Source organism: Lithobates pipiens, unplaced genomic scaffold, assembly GCF_037356315.1.
Source record: "Lithobates pipiens isolate NorthernLeopardFrog02 unplaced genomic scaffold, aLitPip1_a1.2 Scaffold_8, whole genome shotgun sequence".
Taxonomy (NCBI): domain Eukaryota; kingdom Metazoa; phylum Chordata; class Amphibia; order Anura; family Ranidae; genus Lithobates; species Lithobates pipiens.
Window position 1 is genome coordinate 224,035,288 of NW_027507903.1, and position 15,632 is coordinate 224,050,919.

At 43.5% G+C, this 15,632-nt stretch overlaps 1 protein-coding gene across 1 annotated transcript in view; it reads left to right on the forward strand.

Moving 5' to 3' along the window:
* Positions 1 to 15,632, forward strand: part of TMEM117 (transmembrane protein 117) — a 399,054-nt gene that overhangs the window by 198,176 nt on the left and 185,246 nt on the right. The gene's annotated exons all lie outside the window — the stretch shown is intronic.

A 15,632-nucleotide genomic window follows, 5' to 3' on the forward strand; every position in this document is an offset into this window, starting at 1 on the left:
GTGGAAAATGCTTATTTAAATGACATGAAGTGCGCAATGAAAAAAACCTTGAGATAATTAATTTTAAAAGGATTGCTATTAATCTCAATTAGGATGCATCTCATTAAGGGACATTGACCGCATACCATTTGAAGATTAAGGACTTGTACAGATTCAATATTAGTTCCCAAAAAGTAATTACATATTTTTAAACGCCAATTACACCCTTGTTTGTAATTAAATATTTCAGAAATTTTCTAACACAGCCATGTTGCCAAAATGGGACCAAGGTGTGATGGAACACCTGGGTGACTGTTTGCAAGAAATTCTTAGTGACTGAGATCCTTAAAATAAAAAATCTGTGCCCACTCCATGGAAATACCAATCACTGTCCTAGTGGTAATTACTGAACACGAGTACCTTGAAAATAGTAGTGTGCCCCAAAACCTATGCCTTTTGAAAAAGGCTGTTGCAATGGCTTGGGCACCGCCTTCTCAGACTCCTGCAGGAATGATCTGATGCTTTAAGATTTTAGGACAGCTGTGTTGTTTTCTGGATAATAGCAGTTTATTGATTTTACTTGTTGTCTACAGTTGTTCTTTAAAGAGACCCTGCCACTAGCTTTAAAACCATTGCATGTAAAATGTGAAAGATCTCATATTTTATGTGTTTGCCTACACTATTGTCTCTTTCCATTAATGATGTGACTTTGAACTTACTAGATCATTTAAGTAGTCAGTTGTCTAACACAGCCCCCCCCTCCTTTTACATTATAGCACACTCCTCTTCTGGGAATGTCTGTTTACTGTCTATGATCGCCCAGCTACTCTGCCTTTCCCCTCAACTCCCTATAGCTCTTGGAGGACCAAGGGGGGCTACTATAAATTCCCAGTTCCCAACCTGCAGGCCTTGAGCATATAGCCCCTGCAGACAATTATCTGTTTCCTTAATTATTTTCTCAAGGCAGTGAAGGAAGAAAATAGTCTTTAGAATGGCTAAGGCGCCTTAAGACACCATTGGGGCAGTGGATTTCAGCGGACATGTGCCCGGTAAAACCCACCAGCATCCGAACCGGTCTACTAAAAACAGATGAATAAGTATCTGATGACAATCAGATGGCAACGGACAGGCGGTCCGTTTTCGTCTGACCGCCCCACGGAGAACAGTGGGACCATTCATCCGCCTCTTCAGCGGGGATCAGCGGAGAGATCCCCCACTGAGCAGGCGGATATGCTTGTACGGATTCTGATCAATCTGAAAGGGGCCTTAGAGTAGTTAATGGTTTGGCTTGTTATGTGTTACAAGTATTTATACAGTATCTCACAAAAGCGAGTACACTCACATTTTTGTAAATATTTTATTATATCTTTTCATGTCACAACACTGAAGAAATTACACTTTGCTACAGTGTTAAGTAGTGAGTAGTGATACCCTCACCGGTATCATGTGTGTGACTCATAAGTGTTACAAGGTCTCAGGTGTGAATGGGGAGCAGGTGTGTTAAATTTGGTTTTATCGCTCTCGCGCTCTCATACTGGCCAATGGAAGTTCAACATGGCACCTCATGGCAAAGAACTCCCTGAGGATCTGAAAAAAAGAATTGTTACTCTACATAAAGATGGCCTAGGCTATACGAAGATTGCCAAGACCCTGAAACTGAGTTACAGCACGGTGGCCAAGACCACACAGCGGTTTAACACACTCAGGACAGGCCTCGCCATGGTCGACCAAAGAAGTTGAGTGTGCGTGCTCAGTGTCATATCCAGAGGTTTTCTTTGGAAAATAGACATATGAGTTCTGCCAGCATTGCTGCAAAGGTTGAAGGGGTGGGGGGGTTCAGCCTGCCATTGCTCAGACCATATGCTGCCCACTGCATCAAATTGGTCTGCATGGCTGTCATCCCAGAAGGAAGTCTCTTCTAAAGATGATGCACAAGAAAGCCTGCAAACAGTTTGAGGAAAAGCAGACTAAGGACATAGATTACTGGAACCATGTCCTGTTGTCTGATGAGACCAAGATAAACTTATTTGGTTCAGATGGTGTCAAGCGTGTGTGGCGGCAACCAGGTGAGAAGTACAAAGTGAAAAGTAACCCCTCAGGAGTTGTATTACGTTTGTGATGGTACACTTTTTGTTGTGAATAATCCTCCCTGTATTCTTTGATGAAAGGTTAAGGTTAGGATTGAGGTCTATGTTAGGCTTAAATAAAACCTGTCACTTTTTCCATTCAGTTAATACTTTCAAGTATGGAAGAGCATGTGACCTTCTCCCAGGATGCAATGCTCAGACCTAACAAGGAGGCGGAAGACTTTACCCTGTGTAAGCTCTAACCCCTATCAATGTGGAACTTTCACAAGGTGAGGAATTGAGGAACAATGTAGTGGGGGAGCACAGGGAAGATGAGTTTTAGAAGGTCTGTTGACTTCTTTCTCCTCTTTACTACTCAGGTCCCAAGACCTGCATCTTGAGAGGAGGTCCCATGCTCCCCCATACCTAGAAGCATTGGTTAAATTACAGAGGGTTTCACCAGAGTGGTGGGGGTGCACAGGGAAGGCTAATATATATGAGTGAAAGGTGCTTCTTACAAGAGTAAGGTGTCTATTTATAAATAAAACTACATGGTCATTCCTCCAGCAGGTTTGCATGTTCAGTCATTCTGTCCGAGTTAGGCAAAAACCATTGGTTACATTTATTTTCTAATTCTCTTTGGCGTTTTACATTGTTTCTCTTGTTACAAGAGCATGTGTATTTTCTGTGCTCCTCTACTCCATGTAGTGGCCATAATGCAGTATTTTACTACTGCAGATAATAAAAGAACATTCGTTCAGCAGAGCAAATAGTTAAAAGAATGTTCTTTTTTCGCTCAATGTGCACAGAATGATGTATATAATTTGCTGCAGGAATGGTTATGTGATTTATTATTATTATTATTATTAAATAGACCCCTAAATGTGGTGTTCTAAAGTCTCTTTAGGGGCTAGGTTTTGGGTTTAGTGGATTTGTTGAAAGTAACTCCATTTACCTTAAACAAGTGTCAGGGCTGGCTTAGCCCGTCCTCCTCTGGGCTGGCCGCTCAGCTGTCGGCTAATTGCCAGCTCTCTTCTCTTTCCACAGTTACCAGCTGTTCCCGATGATGCTCGTCTGACCTGCCTATTTAAAGACTTCCTGCTCACTTTTCCATTTGCCTTCGCATTGGTCACATCACAAGGAACCATCTCCTGCTGTTTGTTTCAAGACTGGCTTGTTGACATCCATCCTGGCTTCTTATCCTGCTTGCAGTTGCTCTCCTTGGATCCCTGACTTCTGGCCTGGCTGATAACCCGATCTGGTTAATGAACTTTGGACTGGCTGACTACCCAATCTGGCTACTCTGGCTATGCTTGACTACACTTTTTTCTGTTTACCTTTTATTTTTATTAATAAACAAGTGTGATTTGATTGTACTTCTGTCTCAGTCTGTTTCATGGTTTCTGACAGTACGCGAAGGCCATGAATTCAGAAGATACAGTCAATCCACTTGTTGGTAATATTTTTTCCAGATTGGATGAGCAAGATCACCACATAGATCAGTGTTCCTTGGCGTTACAAATGCTCCTGAATCACACGGCTCACCTGGAATCCCCCAAGGTGGCTGCTCCGGTACAACCTGAGTCGCAGGCTGTCCCTGCTGCTGCGCCAGTCTCTGTGCAGGCACCCGCCTCGAGTATTACCTCTATAAGAGGTACAGTGGTGTGAAAAAGTTTTTGCCCCCTTCCTCATTTCCTGTTCCTTTGCATGTTTGTCACACTTAAGTGTTTCGGAACATCAAACCAATTTAAACAATAGTCAAGGACAACACAAGTAAACACAAAATGCAATTTGTAAATGAAGGTGTTTATTATTAAAGGTGAAAAAAAATCCAAACCATCATGGCCCTGTGTGAAAAAGTGATTGCCCCCCTTGTTAAAACATACTATAATTGTGGTTGTCCACACCTGAGTTCAATTTCTCTAGCCACACCCAGGCCTGATTATTGCCACATAGAAAAACGAGGAAAAGATCGCGCTACAAACTATAAATGCAGGAAAATTTTAAATCCTGTGAGAATGCTGCAGTTCTGTTATATAACCCAAAGAATTATATATAAAAGAAATTTTGAAAACAGAGAAGAACCGCGCTCTTAGACTACTCAAACTTCCCACGTGATCCCAATGTTCAAACCAATGGACCGTATTGGATAAAAGTAAAAAATATATGGAAATAAAGTGCACAAAGTGTTATTAAATAATCATAGTGAGCAAGATTATCATTCACCAAACCATACTAATATGAATTACATTTTAAGCTTACATATTAATAATCCCAAAGATAAAAATGCATAAAAAAGTGAATGAAAAAAAGTCCTCCTTAATTACTAAATATATCCTTATGTGGTAGTCCTCAAAAAAACTTGTGAAATCAATTATAAGCAGAAAAAACACCACGTGTCAATAATAGTGTCCAAAATATTCTGAGTTCTTGCTTCGTAGATCGTGGAACAAAGCGTAGTGCACCACCACCAAACATCAAAATTGGCTCCTTACCAGATGTCAAACAAATATTCGCACATCAAAAGGATTAGATCCTGCTATACATGCTCCTCAGTCCTGCAGAACTCCACCCTCTTCCAAGATCATGGTATAGAGAGGCTCCCCATATGAACAGATTACCAAATTCACCATAAAAGGGAGAAAAAAAAAAGCGCTCCAATAGTGTAAAATTGCTTTTTTTATTATAAAACTCAAACTAAAAAGGCACACTTACAATACAGTAGTGAGATTAGGCATGAACGAGTGGAAAGCGTCGGCCGTACGCTGATATCCACGGGTCTCTCCTTCTCCAACTGGTACAGTTTCTCTAGGCAGTAAACGTGTCACACCGCCCAAGGGCCTAGAGAAACTGTACCAGTTGGAGAAGGAGAGACCCGTGGATATCAGCGTACGGCCGACGCTTTCCACTCGTTCATGCCTAAACTCACTACTGTATTGTAAGTGTGCCTTTTTAGTTTGAGTTTTATAATAAAAAAAGCAATTTTACACTATTGGAGCGCTTTTTTTTTTTTTTTTCTCCCTTTTATGGTGAATTTGGTAATCTGTTCATATGGGGAGCCTCTCTATACCATGATCTTGGAAGAGGGTGGAGTTCTGCAGGACTGAGGAGCATGTATAGCAGGATCTAATCCTTTTGATGTGCGAATATTTGTTTGACATCTGGTAAGGAGCCAATTTTGATGTTTGGTGGTGGTGCACTACGCTTTGTTCCACGATCTACGAAGCAAGAACTCAGAATATTTTGGACACTATTATTGACACGTGGTGTTTTTTCTGCTTATAATTGATTTCACAAGTTTTTTTGAGGACTACCACATAAGGATATATTTAGTAATTAAGGAGGACTTTTTTTCATTCACTTTTTTATGCATTTTTATCTTTGGGATTATTAATATGTAAGCTTAAAATGTAATTCATATTAGTATGGTTTGGTGAATGATAATCTTGCTCACTATGATTATTTAATAACACTTTGTGCACTTTATTTCCATATATTTTTTACTTTTATCCAATACGGTCCATTGGTTTGAACATTGGGATCACGTGGGAAGTTTGAGTAGTCTAAGAGCGCGGTTCTTCTCTGTTTTCAAAAATTCTGATTATTGCCACACCTGTTCACAATCAAGGCATCACTTAAATAGGAGCTGCTTGACACAGTAAGGTCCACCAGAAGATCCTTAAAAGCTACACATCATGCCGAGACCCAAAGAAATTCAGGAACAATTGAGAAAGAAAGTAATTGAGATCTATCAGTCTGGAAAGGGTTATAAAGCCATTTCCAAAGCTTTGGGAATCCAGTGAACCACAGTGAGAGCCATTATCCACAAATGGCGAAGACATGGAACAGTGGTGAACCTTCCCAGGAGTGGCTGGCCGCCCAAAATTACCCCAAGAGCGCAGCGACGACTCATCCAAGAGGTCACAAAAGACCCCACAACAACGTCCAAGGAACTGCAGGCCTCACTTGCCTCAGTTAAGGTCAGCATTCATGCCTCCACCATCAGGAAAAGACTGGGCAAAAATGGCCTGCATGGCAGAGTTCCAAGGAGAAAACCACTGCTGAGCAAAAAGAACATCAAAGCTCGTCTCAATTTCTCCACAACACATCTTGATGATCCCCAAGACTTTTGGGACAACATTCTGTGGACCGATGAGACAAAAGTGGAACTCTTTGGAAGGTGTGTGTCCAAGTATATCTGGCGTAGAAGGAACACTGCATTTCATAAAAAGAACATTATACCAACAGTAAAATATGGTGGTGGTAGTGTGATGGTCTGGGGCTGTTTTGCTGCTTCAGGACCTGGAAGACTTGCCGTGATAAAAGGAACTATGAATTCTGCTGTCTACCAAGAGATCCTGAAGGAGAATGTCCGACCATCTGTTCGTGTACTCAAGCTGAAACGAACTTGGGTTCTGCAGCAGGACAATGATCCTAAACACACCAGCAAGTCCACCACCGAATGGCTGAAGAAAAACAAAATGAAGACTTTGGAGTGGCCTAGCCAAAGTCCTGACCTGAATCCTATTGAGATGTTGTGGTATGACCTTAAAAAGGCCGTTCATGCTTGAAAACCCTCTAATGTAACTGAATTAGGACAATTCTGCAAAGATGAGTGGGCCAAAATTCCTCCAGGACGCTGTAAAAGCCTCATTGCACGTTATCGCAAACGCTTGGTTGCAGTTGTTGCTGCTAAGGGTGGCCCAACCAGTTATTAGGTTTTTTTTCACCTTTAATAATAAACACCTTCATTTACAAATTGCATTTTGTGTTTACTTGTGTTGTCCTTGACTATTGTTTAAATTGGTTTGATGTTCCGAAACACTTAAGTGTGACAAACATGCAAAGGAACAGGAAATGAGGAAGGGGGCAAACACCTTTTCACACCACTGTATGTCTGGTTCTGCTCCGCTTCTCCAGCGATTTGGGGGCGATCCAGTTCAATGCAGAGGGTTTCTCAATCAGGTTGAGATATACTTCAAATGCTGCCCCAGGCGTTTCCCACAGACAGAAGCAAAGTAGGTTTCATGATATCTTTGCTTTCTGAGAGAGCCTTGGCCTGGGCTGTCCCTCTATGGGAGACAAAAACCTGTTGTCTTGAGTTACCCTGAGTTTGTGGCCTCCTTTAAAAGGGTTTTTGACATTCCCGCATGCTTCGCTTCTGCTGCCAAGTGCCTCATGTCCATCAAACAGAGTACGAAAACTGTTGCCGACTACGCCATTGAATTCCGTACTCTGGCAGCAGAGGTTGCTTGGAACAATGAGGCCCTTGTGGCTGCTTTTCTCATGGTCTCTCGGATCAAGGATGAGATAGCAGCATGAGATATACCCATTGAGGTGGAGAGCTTGATCTCGTTTGCCATCCTCATTGACTCCAGACTCAGAGAAAGACTTTCTCTTAAGGAGCGCTTGCGGAAGCCTCCTGTACATTTGCATCTGAGCTTTGTAGTCCCACCCATGCCTCCCTCACCTCCCATGCCTCCTGGTACCGAGTTGATCAGTGAAGATGAACCCATGCACCTGGGCTTCATGCGTCTCTCTGCGGATGAGAGAGCCTTTAGGAGGAGGGAGAGATTGTGCCTTTATTGTGGCCAGGCAGGTCACTTTTTGAAGTCTTGTGCTACCCGTCCAGGGAACGCCTGAACCTTGAGGTCCTGTCATGGACAGACCTTAGGTGGCGTTGTTTCGTCCCCAGTTATCCAGAAGGATAAGCCCCTGGTTTTGGTCACCCTTTCTTGGGCTGAGTCATCCATCGAGATACAGGCTCTAATCGTCCCTGGGGCTGCAGGCCTGTTCATTGATGCTGCATTTGTTTCGCAGCACTCGATTTCGCTGCAGCTGCGTGACACTCCACTTGCCATTGAGGCTCTTGATAGGAGACCTTTACAGCCTGCCCATGTGACTCATGAGGCGGTTCCATTGTCCATGGCCGTAGGGGCTCTTCACCATGAGATAATCCATTTCCAAGTTATTTCCTCACCCAGATTTACGCTGGTTATTGGTTATCCTTGGTTACAGAGGCACAACCCCTCTTTTGATTGTCTCCGTGCTGAGGTTCTCTCCTGGTCACCACAATGCAGTGAGACATGCTTCCTGAAGGTATCCAAGGTCCTGTGCACCGCTTCACTCCCCTCCTTGCCCGAGGAGTACCGTGATTTTGGTGATGTCTTTGATAAAGGTCAAGCTGGTAGTTTGCCTCCACACCGGCCTTGATTGCGCAATTGACCTTCAACCTGGTGCCATACCTCCTCGTGGCCGGGTTTACCCTTTGTCGGTCTTGGAGTATAAGGCCATGGAGGAGTATGTTGCTGACACACTTTCTCAAGGTTTCATCCGCAAGTCCTCGTTTCCTGCTGGTGCTGGTTTCTTCTTTGTGAAAAAGAAGAGCGGTGAACTGAGACCTTGTATAGATTATAGGGGTCTCAATCGTATCACGATTAAGAATGCTTACCCGATTCCATTGATTACAGAGTTATTTGACCGCCTCAAGGGAGCAACGGTTTTCACAAAGTTTGCCCTAAGAGGGGCATACAATCTCGTGCGCATTAAGGAGGGCGACGAGTGGAAAACTGCGTTTAATACCAGAACAGGCCATTAAGAGTACCTGGTAATGCCTTTTGGCCTTTATAACGCCCCGGCGGTTTTTCAGGAATTTTATTAATGATGTCCTCCGAGATTTATTGCAGTTATGTGTGGGGGTTTATCTCGATGACATCCTCATATTTTCCAAGTCCCTGGAGAGCCACCACACAGATGTCTGTTGTGTACTCCAGAAACTAAGAGAGAACAATCTCTATTGTAAACTGGAGAAGTGCGAGTTCCATTGTGAACAGGTTACATTCCTGGGCTATGTCATTTCCACTGCTGGTTTTTCGATGGACCCAGCGAAACTGTCGGCAGTCCTACAGTGGCCTCGACCCGTGGGTTTACGTCCTCTGCAGCGTTTCCTGGGCTTTGCCAACTACTATCAGAAGTTTATTTGTAACTTCTCGACTTCCTGCTCACTTTTCCATTTGCCTTCGCGTTGGTCACATCACAAGGAACCATTTCCTGCTGTTTGTTTCAAGACTGGCTTGTTGACATCCCTCCTGGCTTCTTATCCTGCTTGCAGTTGCTCTCCTTTAATCCCTGACTTCTGGCCTGGCTGATTACCTGATCTGGTTAATGAACTTTGGACTGGCTGACTACCCGATCTGGCTACTGGACTCTGGCTATGCTTGAATACGCTTTTTTCTATTTACCTTTTATTTTTATTAATAAACAAGTGTGATTTGATTGTACTTCTGTCCCAGTCTGTTTCATGGTTTCTGACAACAAGTGGCTGATGGGTTTGCATAACTGATCTACAAATATACTGTATTTGTAGATCACTTATGCAAAGAGATGCAATGTAACAATTATTGAGAATGCTACATAGAAAATAAATGTAGCCAATGTTTTTTGCCTAATTCAGACAGACTGAATGAATACACAAACCTGCTGGTTACATATTTACACAGTAGTGAAAAGGACTTTGTTTTGCTCTTTCAATTGTATATAAGAACACGCGCATAAATAATGCTGTCATATGCCTATACTAATAGAGCTGTAAAAACAGAGATTGGGGAAATTTTAGTTGTTTAGTTGTGTTCTTTATATAGGCTTCATTATGCGGCACTCTGGAATCTAGTCTTTCAGATCAGTTTTGGATGTCATACGGTTTAAATTTTTGGCACTCCTGTGTAAATCTTACTTCTGGCTGACAGCAAGGAGACATTGTTCTTTGCAGCCTTATGAAATATAAATACTTTGAGTGGTATACAGCGCATAATCCAAATGCTGTTTAAATGAAGGACTTTTTGAATGTGAACATAAAGGCTTAGGCAGTTTCCTGGTCATGTGAACATATGAATATTAGGAATTGTCTAATTTTAATGTAGACCTGTTGGTAAATTGCGGTCATGAGAAATGGGGGTGATTATTTCACGCTGGAGACTTTTTATTCTCTAAGTGAACTCCTTCAACACAGCGCAGCAGCATTGCATTGCTATTTGTTCTGCCCTTATACACAGTGCATGCTAAAACAGTATATGACAAAAGTATAAAAATATATCTTTATCTAGTATTTGTAAGGGCTTATACAATTGAACACAGAGGGAGCGCATCAAGGATGTGCCCAATGAAAGGCTCCCATGGTGTGTATTTGTTGTTAAGTGCTGCTTCGAATCAAATAGAAGCAGATAGTTTGGGTACATTAGAGTTTGCTAGTAAAGCTTTGATAAATGCTATAAAAAAAAAAAGCCAACGAAGAAACAAGCCCTGAAATGGGCACAAGATTTACAGCACATTTTATTACACATTATGCCCAACAATCTGAACCTGAAACTGGCATAAAGTAGCTTTTTTTTTCTTTATTTTCTTTAATTTTTTAGCAGAGGAGACATGTAAAATCTGTTCTGACAAAAACTTGTCCTAGATGACAACAGTTTCCCCCCTGTATATGCTGTACTGTGCATGCATGGAACAGTGTACGCCAGGCCCAAAAAATAGGTCTGAGCATTTTAGACTGAGCAGCCAATTTTTCTGAGGGGGGGGGGGGTGGTTTAGGCATTTGCGGGGCAGTTGGTGATGGGGCATTCACAGAGTTGGCCCTCCACACTGTAATGTAAAGGGGCAATGTGATATAAAGGGAACTGCACTGTAAAGGAGCACTGTAATGTGTTATAACTGGTAATGGTGTGCTATAATCAATTTCCTATTTTAAAGTGCACCAAAGTATTAAAGTGAGTAAAGTGCATAAAAAAAAGGTATCAATTAATACGTGCTGTATGTATATCATACCACAGATAAAGTGCTGAGTGTAATAAATATATCAAACCACAAACAAATGAACATTAAAATAAAGTACTATGTGCTGTGCAAAGAATGTAATGTGTGCAGTTCCCTTTATATCACAATGCCCCTTTACATTACAGTACCCCTAGCAATCACAGCCCTCTATCACAGTGCCCCTTGCAGTCATGCCCTTCCCCCCGCCTTGCTCCCTTACATCAAATCATTAAAGTCTGCAGATCCCCCCTTACATCAAAGTCCGCATAGCCCCCCTTAGAGTTCCCAAAATTTCCACTTACACTGTAAGGGGGATCTGTGTGGACTCTAATGTAAATGGGAGCACTGATTTAGGAGGAGGCTCTGATGTAAAGGTGAACTCTGATGTAAGGGGTGTTCAGGGAACCCTGATTTAAGGGGGAGCTCTGATATGCTCACCAAAGCCCCCCCAGATTCTGGTGTAAAGGGCAACTCTGATGCAAGGGGCTCTGCTCACCAAAGCATCCACAGAGCACTCTTTAACCACTTTACTCCTCCTTTAAAGGGTTTCTGATGCTGGGAGGTGGGGCAGGGTTTATGATCACGTGACTGCTGTGATTGACTATCACGGCGGCCACATGATCAGAAAGCTCTTGATTGCGGGAGCTTTCTGTTTTTGTCCTCAGCACAGCTGTGTTTATAGTGTGGTACGCAGATATGCGGCCACTCTGCGCCGAGGCCCACTCATCTAGAGGCCGAATATTTGCACACTGGCATGAAGGGGTGAAATGAGTTTATACAGTGGGAGGCAGAAGAGAAGGTCAGGAGAAGGTGAGCTTACTCACGACAGGATGGAGGCTCAGGCATAGGAAGTCAGCAGCTTGGCTCTACTGGCTGGCGGCTGCTGGCTTCAAACTTCCCTCCCACACATCCCCGGGGAGTATAAACGAGGCAGACACGGGAGGAGAAGGGCGGAAGGAGGAGCAGATGACTGCTCTCCCATCCATAGGGAGGGAGGTCTGTCAGCGCTGGCTCTGAGGCTGTACTGTGTGTGAGAGAAATGCTCAGCCCTGCAGTCAGCCAGAGGAGACACAGGCATGGACTGGGCGGCCCTGGTCCACTGGGCAAATACCCTATAGCCAGTCTTGCCCTGGTGTACACTCTGTCTCCTTACCAACATCTGTAAGATGCTAGCAGTGACCCAGGAATTATGTCACTGTTGTGTGCACATGTAGGAGTTTCATCATCAGAAGTCACCCTATGGAACCCATAAATTGCCACAAATAAGATGGCAGAGGGCAGAGCATCGACTGGCAGCTTTGATCAGTGCCTCAGCGCTGGAGGAGGATACACTCGTAAGGAAAGTCTGCCATAATGTTCAAGTATGCTGTACGTACTTGCAAATTATGGAAAGAGCTTATTATGGCACTTCTAAAATGATGTTTCGATATTTCTGTCCCCTGAATAATGTATGTTATTAAAGCTTTATTAAAGTGTATGTAAAGCCAAAGCTCTTTTTTCTTTTTTATTTAGTGTTGGATAGAGGAGGAATGAGTTAGAATCTCAGTTTTTTTTTTGTTTTTTTTTTTATTGCTGCTTATGCGTTAAGAATTTACCCAATTATAGACCCGTTGACCATAGTCTCTGTACAGGAAGTGTGAGATCCAATATTTTAACTTCTTTCAGAAACAGGAAGTAAGATCTTTCTATGGGAAAACTTGTTCTGGGGTCTACTGTCTAAGAGGGGATTTTTCCTAGCTTTATACTTTCTGCTGTGAAAAAGACAGGGTTCTAGAGGGAATTGACACACTTTAAATGAACCAAAAAAATGATATGCGGTAATAGGTCTGGAGTGCAGGTTTGGTATTCAAGAGTTCCAAGGAACTTAAGAGGAATCAACCAAGGAGGATAGCAAGATCATTTCAATTGCAAGCTTTTCTACATTTTTTCAAGTTTGAGCAGTGATGCCTGAGAATTTATGAACATGCCAATAAATAGTAATTGATGTACTTACTTTTAAAATAATATATATTGTACCTAAAATGTGCTGCAACATTTCACAAGCCTGTAGTTTGTCAATCAACCCACTGCTTCTGGATTGACATCACTGCCTCTGTTGCTGAAACCCTTCCACTGTGAGTCGCAGTATTTGGGAGGGGAACCTCATGAGAAGCAAATTAAGGAGAATCTGGCTCAGTCAGGGCAGGTAAAGGAAGTGTTTTTGTTTACTATGAGTATTGTGAATCTCATAGTAACTGTATTTAATACTTGTTTAGGCCGCGATACAGGAACCCTCAGGCCGCGTACACACGCGGGGACTGTTCGCCCAACTTTGTCCGCTGAACAGTGTTTCGGCGGACAGTCCGCCCGTGTGTGGGCTTTCAGCGGACAGTTTCAGCGAACAGTCTGCTGAACAAAGTTTTTCGGAAATTCCGAAAAACTGTCCGCTGAAACCAAGTTTCAGCGGACAGTTTTTCGGAATTTCCGAAAAACTTTGTTCAGCAGACTGTTCGCTGAAACTGTCCGCTGAAAGCCCACACACGGGCGGACTGTCCGCCGAAACACTGTTCAGCGGACAAAGTTGGGCGAACAGTCCCCTCGTGTGTAGGCTTGTTCGTCAAACTAAGTTCCGCGCATGCTCAGAAAGGATTTACACGCCGAAAGTTGTAATGCAGTGTATAGGACGTCGTATTTTCCGTCCCGTCGTACGTGCCGTTCACGTCATCGCGCACGGTTTCAGCAAACTGTTCGTTCGTCGTGTGTGGGCAAGTCCGTCCATGCTAATTTTGAGCGGACTGTTCGCTGAAACTGTTTGACGGACAAAGTTGAGCGAACAGTCCCCGCGTGTGTACGCGGCCTTAGATGCACATTAAGGGTTGTCAGGAATCAGTGGCAGAGGTGACCAGATCTGTGTGGCTATACTCAGAAAACTGAGACCAGACTGTATACGCTTTAACTGAGATTTATTTGCAGTGAAACAAAATTCATGCAGACACTAAGGCCGCGTACACACGCGCGGACTGTTGGCCCAACTTTGTCCGTCCAACAGTTTGAGCGAACAGTCCGCTCAAACTTAGCATGGACGGACATGGCCACACACGACGGACGAACAGTTTGCTGAAACCGTGCGCGATGACGTGAACGGCACGTACGACAGGACGAAAAATACGACGTCCTATACACTGCAATGCAACCTTCCGACGTGGAAATCCTTTCTGAGCATGCGCGAGACTTAGTTGGCCGAACAAGCCTACACACGAGCGAACAGTCCGCTGAAACAAGGTTTCAGCGGACAGTTTTTCGGAATTTCCGTAAGACCTTGTTCGGCCAACTGTCCGCTGAAACTGTCCGCTGAAGCCCCACACACGAGCGGACTGTCCGCCCAAACACTGTTCAGCGGACAAGGTTGGGCGAACAGTCCGCGCGTGTGTACGCGGCCTTACACACAGCAAACATAAAACTAACGTGAACAAAACCCCAATTACAGAACACCTGACTAATAAACCTAACAAACAGGAAGCCTAACTAATAAACTACCGAATTTATCAGTATATAACACGTACATTTTCCCCCTGAAAATAGGGGGAAAATCAGGGGTGCATGTTATACGCCGATATTGTACCTCGGAGAAGGAGGGGGACGAGCGCTGCCGGAATAACTGAGCCACCATGTCTAGTTCACAAGCGCCGCCGGAATCATGGATCATGTCTTATTTACTCGTCTGGGCTGCATTGGATGGGCAACTGGAGATTCAGTTCAGGAACCAGGCCTGGGATCAGAAGCAAAGGTATCAGGCAAGGGGCAGCAAGGTACAGGATGCAGGGCAGGAGCAAGATCAGGCTAAGGAGCAGGATAAACAGCATACACTATCCAGCAGCAAACAAAGAAAAACATTGATACACCATGTAATAGCAGAGGAGGACCTATATACCCTTCCAGCAGCTGGTGATTCAGGTCCTGACAGGCATATTTATAAAGCAGCGAAGTTGCCTTTCACCAAATATTCACTGGCAGTGAAACAACCACTGTCATTTAAAACACATGCCCCAGAAAGTTTCTCCTATGGTAAATATTTGGTAAATCTCAGATTACTACTTTATACATATGCCCCCAAGTTTAAACAATTGTAGGGTCTATTTGAAGCTTTTAAACCTCTAAATATGTTTTTATGGTAATTAGCGGGTTAAAGCTGAAGTTTTTTCTGCTTATATTTTGGCATTCCTTGTTCTTCTTTTCCCTGTTATTAACATGTATGGGGGCTGAGAACCACCTGGGCTGTTAAGACAGTTCCTGGAGCTACAGTGTTCTTCCTTTTTGCAGTTTTGGAGGGACAGTGTGCCTGAACACAATCTAGCATTTACCGTACAGTCACTTGTTGGTTTTCTTTCCTTCCTAGGCCATAAGCCTGCATACGAGTGCTACACAATTTGTAGAGAGTCCTCTTTATTACGGTGATCCAGATGCAATTGCCATTCGGTCATGCAGGTGGGGCCAGTGTGACACAAGTACCCTCCAGCCTTCAAGCAAATGCAGTTAATCACACCCAGTATTACTATGTGCAGAATTTCTTCAGTAAGAACATGGTGGAAAATTTCATACAGACTACAGCACTCTCCCAAACTCTGTGGAGGTGTTAGTCCCACACAAATGGGTGGATGTCCACAGCGATGAAAGAACAATCCGTGCTTTGTAACCAGTTCCATCCAAAGAAAGTGGCAGAGAGGGTTGCTGTGTACAATTCTTTTCCAAAATTATGGCCTCGGTTCTTCCCAGGCCTTGGGCCTACTATGTAGCCCCCTT